Source organism: Corapipo altera, unplaced genomic scaffold (assembly GCF_003945725.1).
Source record: "Corapipo altera isolate COAL_440 unplaced genomic scaffold, ASM394572v1 1, whole genome shotgun sequence".
NCBI lineage: Eukaryota > Metazoa > Chordata > Aves > Passeriformes > Pipridae > Corapipo > Corapipo altera.
In genome coordinates this window covers 25,543,402-25,550,243 of record NW_020884873.1, presented here as the reverse complement: position 1 = coordinate 25,550,243, position 6,842 = coordinate 25,543,402, and the positions used below count along the sequence as shown (strand labels likewise).

General features: G+C 37.2%; 1 long non-coding RNA gene across 1 annotated transcript in view; it reads right to left on the bottom strand.

The window, feature by feature from the left end:
- Positions 1 to 4,652: 4,652 nt before the first annotated feature.
- The window catches only part of LOC113958759, a 4,981-nt gene continuing 2,791 nt past the window's right edge, over positions 4,653 to 6,842 (bottom strand). Inside the window, exon 2 of the long non-coding RNA XR_003531604.1 lies at positions 4,653 to 4,699. This is a non-coding gene — a long non-coding RNA (uncharacterized LOC113958759). The remainder of the gene's footprint in view (positions 4,700 to 6,842) is intronic.

Sequence of the window (6,842 nt, the reverse complement as noted above, 5' to 3'; positions counted from 1 at the left end):
TGTCTTCGCCAGAAGAGAAGTGAACATACTCTAGGTTCCTGTTAACTGGAACCCACTGGGAACAAGAGATTTGGAGTAAAGAAAGCTTCAGAAGGATTTATTCTTTTCCCCCTCCTCCAATATGGAGCTGAGCAAGGGAAAAAGGACCCATTGCTCCCCAAAGGCTGATGCTGGTGTGTGAAGGTTCCAGGGCAGGTGGAAAGTCCCCTGCACAACCCTAGTCCATAGTAGCCCTCTACTAGTCCTCTCTGCAGCTAATTTAACAGGTACATATTAGACACAAATAATTCTTTTTTTTTTTCCCTCACAGGGCAAATTCTTTATGTGGTTGCCCAAAGGTGCAGCACAATAGGGAATTGTTTTATTAACCAAGGGTGATGATTAAATAGGAGACTACCACAGTAAGGGCTTATCTGAAAAAAAGGCTTTTTCTTCTTCTAAATTTCGCCTTTCCTCCCTTATTCAAGATAGTCACAGCAGCCTGAAGGAAACAAAGGGAAGGTCCATTCCATGGGTTACCTATTACTGGAAGCTCTAGGAATACCCGACATATTTTCAGTTTAATCCCACGCCTCTAAATTCTCTGAGCTGTAACTACAAAGAGAAGGACCGGAGCCTCTTAAAAGCCTTGTTTGTGTAATCATTCAAATAATGCAAAAAAATAGGGAAGTTGAAATGAAATAACTGTCAGATTTCTTGTCCTGCTGCCAGGGTAGATTTAAGTAGTCTGATTTGGGCATTATGATTATAAGCACACATTAAGTCTATAAAAGCCTTTCCTTTGCTTTGAATTAGGTTATATATGTTACCAAGAGGAGATATTCTTATATCTAAAGGACCAGAAAAAATTTTGGGTACCTAAGAGATATTCAAGTTATATTTGGTGTAAAAATCAAATCACTGTAAAACTTCCTAGAGAATAAATAACATTCGAATAATTAACATTCAAATAATTATTTATTTTGGCAAAGTTAAAATGAAAGAGCTTTATCCATAAAATAATATTCACTTTTCTCATCATTAGGAAAATAAATGGGAACTTACTGATATTTGTAGCTGGTTTTATTACTTCTGAATAGTCATCTCACAATTTTAATTTATTTAAAAATTAAAATACTATGTAAATTGTACCTCTTCCTCTAGCGAATTCAAATTGATGTTCAACTAAATATATGTAATGTGGGAACTGGGTCCCTCTACACAAGTAAATCAAAATGTTTGTTAAATTCATGTAGCTATGCAAATAATTGTAGAAAAGACTCCAGCATAATAAGCAGATGTTTCCCCCACAGCTGAGGAAGAAGGCTTTCAGTCTATGCACTTTTACAATTAGGCTAGTCAAAACCAGGAAGAAAGTACATGAGCGTATGATAAAGTCTTACAGAGTAATAAAGGTGAGAATCTTAAGAATGGCAAACGTTGTGCTTTACTAAAAACAAAACCAAAGGATATTTAGCATACCAGAAAGAAGGGAAGACATGCTGTTTCACCCGATGTTCAATTAATCTGAATTTACAGAAAAGTGTACTCAAACCCATAAAAATACATGAATATTTCTCTCAGTAACAGAAGGGACTTGACTTTCCATTCTCCAGCACATAAACTAGCCTGTGAATAGAGTGGAAATTGTAGCAAAACTTTGCAGAGGGACAAGTTAATTTTGTAGGCAGTGTTGACACAACAGTTCAGTTACCTTGTCCTTAAACTTCCAAAGTGCCTCAAACTATCTGTATCTGTATGTACATGTCCTTAGTTTTCTTTAAACTCCAGCTCTGATCTTCCAGGAATTTTGAGCCAACATTCCAGACCAGGGCCCTGGCACTTCCCAGCATGCCACAGGGACATAAAAAGCAACCACCACTCAAGTCTTGAGTATGATCACCTTCTAATCATTCTTTCTTTATGCAAAAATCTAAAAGTTGTACGGCTGGTAAAATCATATATTTCACTTACAGATTGTGAAGCCCAGCCAAATAGTTCTCTGTCGCAGTACCTTCCCTCTAGGAGAAGAAATGAGTCAATGGCAGATAGTTTGGTTTGCAGAACTCATGTTTTGAAAATATTCTGCATATGTATGGAGCTGGTCTTTCCTCAGAAAGACATGTCAACGATTCACTTCGATATTTAAAGGAGAAGGAAGGGGAACTATAAACACCAGAGTGTCACCTGCCACCAGCTTACTGAACAATAAATATGGATGCCAATATTGGGTGCTTGATCAGAAAGCCTAAGGTTAATAAATTGCAATGTTCCATTTGCCATCTTCCAAAGCATCTCACGTTGAGTGTTTTACTCCTCTCTTTGGTAAAAATACTGCAGCATAGCAATGCTTTAAAACCCAGCTTTAACCGTGGTTTGTAACACAGTTTTAACAATATCAGTCTATGGATATAGTTTCACATTAACTTTTAAATGCAGCAAAGAGGGGGTGTGCTAGGTGTGCTACTGTTCCCTCCTTCCCTTTCTTATCTCTCTTACCCACCACTTAGTTTCAGTGCTTATCTTAAACAGTCTCTGGGATCTCATCTGATCTCTTTGTAAGCTGACAAAACTTATTCAAATTCCAAAGCAGCAAAAAAAGTTTGTTCCTTCTATTTTGACTGATTGCTGAGATGAGCTGGCTTACCTCTGGATCAGAGAAGCTCAGTCAGACAATGTGATTTCCAAAGTTGAATCAAAGGAGGAGAACTAAGAGAAAGAAGGGAGGAAGCAAAAGAGAACTTGGAAGTAGACGGGGTGAGCGAGGCCTCCTTTGGCTGAGTGTAACGGTAGCTTGGCAGCTTAACCTATTCTAAGAGTGGGTTTACAAGAAATGACTTCATCTAATCTAATAGCTTGCTGTCCTTAAAATTTGGGAGGTCTTACTCCTCTCACCAGCCAAAGACTCCTGACCCTTTCCTTGTGCCAAGTCTGGTTGTCAATAGGCTTTGTGCTCACACCATTCAACTTTTGAAATGGATGGAAAACCGACTTGAAACACGAAAGTGAATAGACAGCTATTTGTGAGCCAGATAGTTAAACTGGCTTATTGAGGTATCAGACAATTGGCAAGGCTGGTATGTGAGGAGAGAAACAGGATCATGTGGCCAAGAATGTGGGCAGAGAAATGTGGGAGGAAGATGTCTTGTCTGAGCAGCCTTGAGCAGCTAGATTGGCTCAGCCACATTGTGTTGGTTCTGGCTACAGTAATAAGCAGCTAAATAGAGACAGTAAAAGCTACCTTAGTAACAGGGCAATTTGTTGATTCCTTGCTCTGTGCATAGGCTGCTTCTGATGCCTTGGCTCCCTCATTTTAAACCATCATAAATAGTTATGTTTGCTTAGGTGTAGCCAAGTGTATGAATAAAAGACACTAGACTAGATGAGTAGAATAAGAGGGAAAGGTCAGTGTTAGGATTATAATTCATGAAAGGCAGGAAAGTGGGTGATCCATTTTCAGCGAACTTGTGGATTTATCCCACTCAACTTACTTGAGATTTGCAGAATAACTCAGAAGACTAATGACTGATAATACAGCAGGTGAAGGTAATGTTGATGAGTGCAGAGTGCAGTGTAGAAGAAAATCTAAACAAACCATTAAATTGTCACATCTTGGAAACGTAATTTATTTGGGTCAGTTCATGGGAAGCCTTAGATCAATGTTCTGTACCGTTAAAACCAAAACTAAACCCAAACAAACAAAAAAGAGAGTTAACAATTAATGAGAAAGGAATGCAGAAGGAATTAGAAAAGCTTGTTATGCCCCTGTAAACTTTCATTCTGAGTCTACATTTTGAACATCACAGGTAGCCTATCTGAAGAAGGATATGAAGCAAATGGCAGCAAGGGAGTTTTAACATAAAATATACTTTAATATGTGAGGAGAAATTAAGTAGACAGATGAGACCCTTGAAACTAAAGAAAGGGTCTGATTAATCTGATTAATTTAAGAGAGCTCTATGATAATCACGGAGAAACTAAACAGGAAACAGCTATTTCTCACAATGTAAATATATGGGCCTGCTGAAAAAAATAATCGGAAAGCAAAATTAAAATAAATAGACATAAAAAGATCGTACTTGTAAGCAAATGACAGAACTGGCCTCTGACTGCAAATGTTGGGAAGAACAAAAGTAAGAATAGCTATAAAGAGAGATTAGACAAAACCATGGAGCTTATGGCCAATAGAGATTAGAAAAATCGCTGGATTCTTGTGTTTTTATCACCTCAGTCCAGTCGTTTCTCAGACTTCTTTTTCTTTTACCTTTCTTTCCCTACAGTTGACTAGCTACCGGCATAGCCTAAAACACTGTAAGCCACACAGGTTACTTTTGACTTGCATATTGGTTCAAATGTAGCATCACTGTGGCTGCTGTGCCCTCTTTTATAGGGCCTCCATGTAAGGATTGTCCTACACTTTAATACAGCAGTGAACAAAACAGTCAACTTGACTCCCTGTAAGCAGTTTTTTATTCAATGTTTCAGATACAGAACTAGTTTTGTGTATTCTACAACTACTCCTAAGTGTTGGCAAGGAGAAAATCCCCAGATGTGGAGTCAAGTTCTTTGTCTGCACATGAATATCTCAGTTAACACGTTCCTCATTCAGCCCCAAATCTCTTTCTCTCCTTCCTTTCATGAGGTACCGAGACAATGTCCTGTGACTGAATTTGCATTTCTCTGTTCCAACACTCTTCTCCCTTATGTATTCTTACTCCTTCTCTAATGGTGTAAATATTTGTCAGTTAGGTACTTGAACAGTCTACAATAAAAGGCTGAAGCAAATGAAGTGAGGAGAACATCCTTCTGTCTGTCACGGGGTCTGTTAAATACAGTGGTGCAAATAAGCCTTCAGCTCTGAAAATCCTTGAATTGCTGATTACTTCATGATAGGAGTAAAAAAACTACCTCATATTTGCCTTGCTTTTGCACTCTTCTGTAAACGTCTGCTAGTGCCCACTATCAGAGACAGGATATTTTTTAAGATGAAACTGGATGTAGCACTTAGTGCCATTGTCTAGTAACTCTGACAGTGTTGGATCAAGGGTTGGGCCTGATGATCTCGGAGGTCTTTTCCAACCCGGTTGATTCTATGATTCTATGTTTCTATGATATGATGGCAGTAAGGTATTTTATATGATATGCTAGAGCAGATCTTCTGTTGATGATTGGATGTAACATGAAAATTGCTCTTCTTGTGTTTTTTCTTCAACTTTCTATCAGGTCCTTTTTTCTTACTGTGATTTTGATAAAAATGTGTTAAGAGACATGAACTAAATTCTCAGCTCCTACAGATTTGCACGGTTATCTTGGAAATAGTAGATGGGGTTAAATGTTTTACATAATACCTTCCTTTACTATTTTTTTTTAAAACTTCTTATGAAATATATTATACTATTATTTTTCATAACAACTTTTGCAGCATGCTGTAATAGTATTTTGTGTTTATATTCTTTGGTGTAAATGCCTGCCTTATAATAGTTATGACCATTGTCAAAGAGAGCAGTTTACATGAACTGTTGTGTCCTAAGCTGCCATACTTGGGTCAACAATGTAGAGGATTTATCACAAAATCTAAAACTCCTCTGTGTACACTTCCAGGAGCCCTAGCTCAAACTGTATCCATTGAGAAAGACATTTTGAAAACACACCAGGTAGATTAAAGAAACTTCTTGTTACTGGAAGGATTTAGAAGTTGAAGAGACACAAAGAAAATAATTTTCCTTTTTCAAAATTATGACAAAAATACTTTCATGATACAAATATAATACGGGTTCTGAATATCTTTAATAAAGGTTTTCTATATAACGCTTTTCTTTCAAAAGACATATGCTAAATTTGCGTAATGTACTGTTACTGAAAAAAGCTACTTATGCTGTCTACATCCAAGGATAACCAATGGCAGTTCTTGCAGCACTAAATGAGGGAATATGATCACAGGATTTGTGGATAAGCAACCGACAGCATTAACTTAAATGATTTGAAGACTTTTAAAACATAGAAAACAAAGGAATACAGGAAAAGTCAATTGAAATATTTTTAGGACAGTCTCCTGACTGTAAACCCCCATTCATGGCATTCTTTGCATATCACTATGTGATTAATAAAGGGAATATTAATTGCATGTCTTTTGGTCTGCCACGATAATATCCATTCATTTCACATCTCTAGGTTTTCTGAGGTTTACGAATGATTAGGACATTCCCAAGATCTTGGTTCACACAGTAGGAGAATAAATGGTTTCCAGACACAAACTGGAGAATAACATTATTGTTCCTCCTCTTCCTATCCAAACTGTAATTACACAAGCTTTAAGAAGGACAAGGACCAAATATCTACCAGATAGCCTCCAAGGTAAGGAGCCTTCAGGTCCCATGTATAGTCTACTTCTCTTCTTGATTGCTGTATTTTTAAATTGCTTCTTAGCATTCTCACTGGAATTAAAGAGATACAGTTGACATGCCCACAGTCAGATATGATTCTTGAAATGCACACATATACAGAGGAAATATTTTTTTTCTTGTGGCTGTGTTATAGCAGTCTTTTCTCAATTGAGCTGGATCAATTGGTTCATTATTTAACTTTTGGTTATTATTTAATATTTCACAAGAGAATCTCCTTTGCAATTTAAGTAGATTTTATAGTATTTAGAAGAATTGAGCTTTACAACTTAAAATGATTTTCAGAAATGTAAAACATTTAACCCCATCTACAAGCCTTTGAGTGTGCTCTTGTCTGTTGAATGAGAACATTTTTTAGAGTCAAACATCTGAAATAAATGTCCCCTGGAGGTGTGCACTATTCCAGTCATTACAGAGGGAGTACTCATGTTCTTATTTAATGCCAGTCCCTGAGATCCTGTC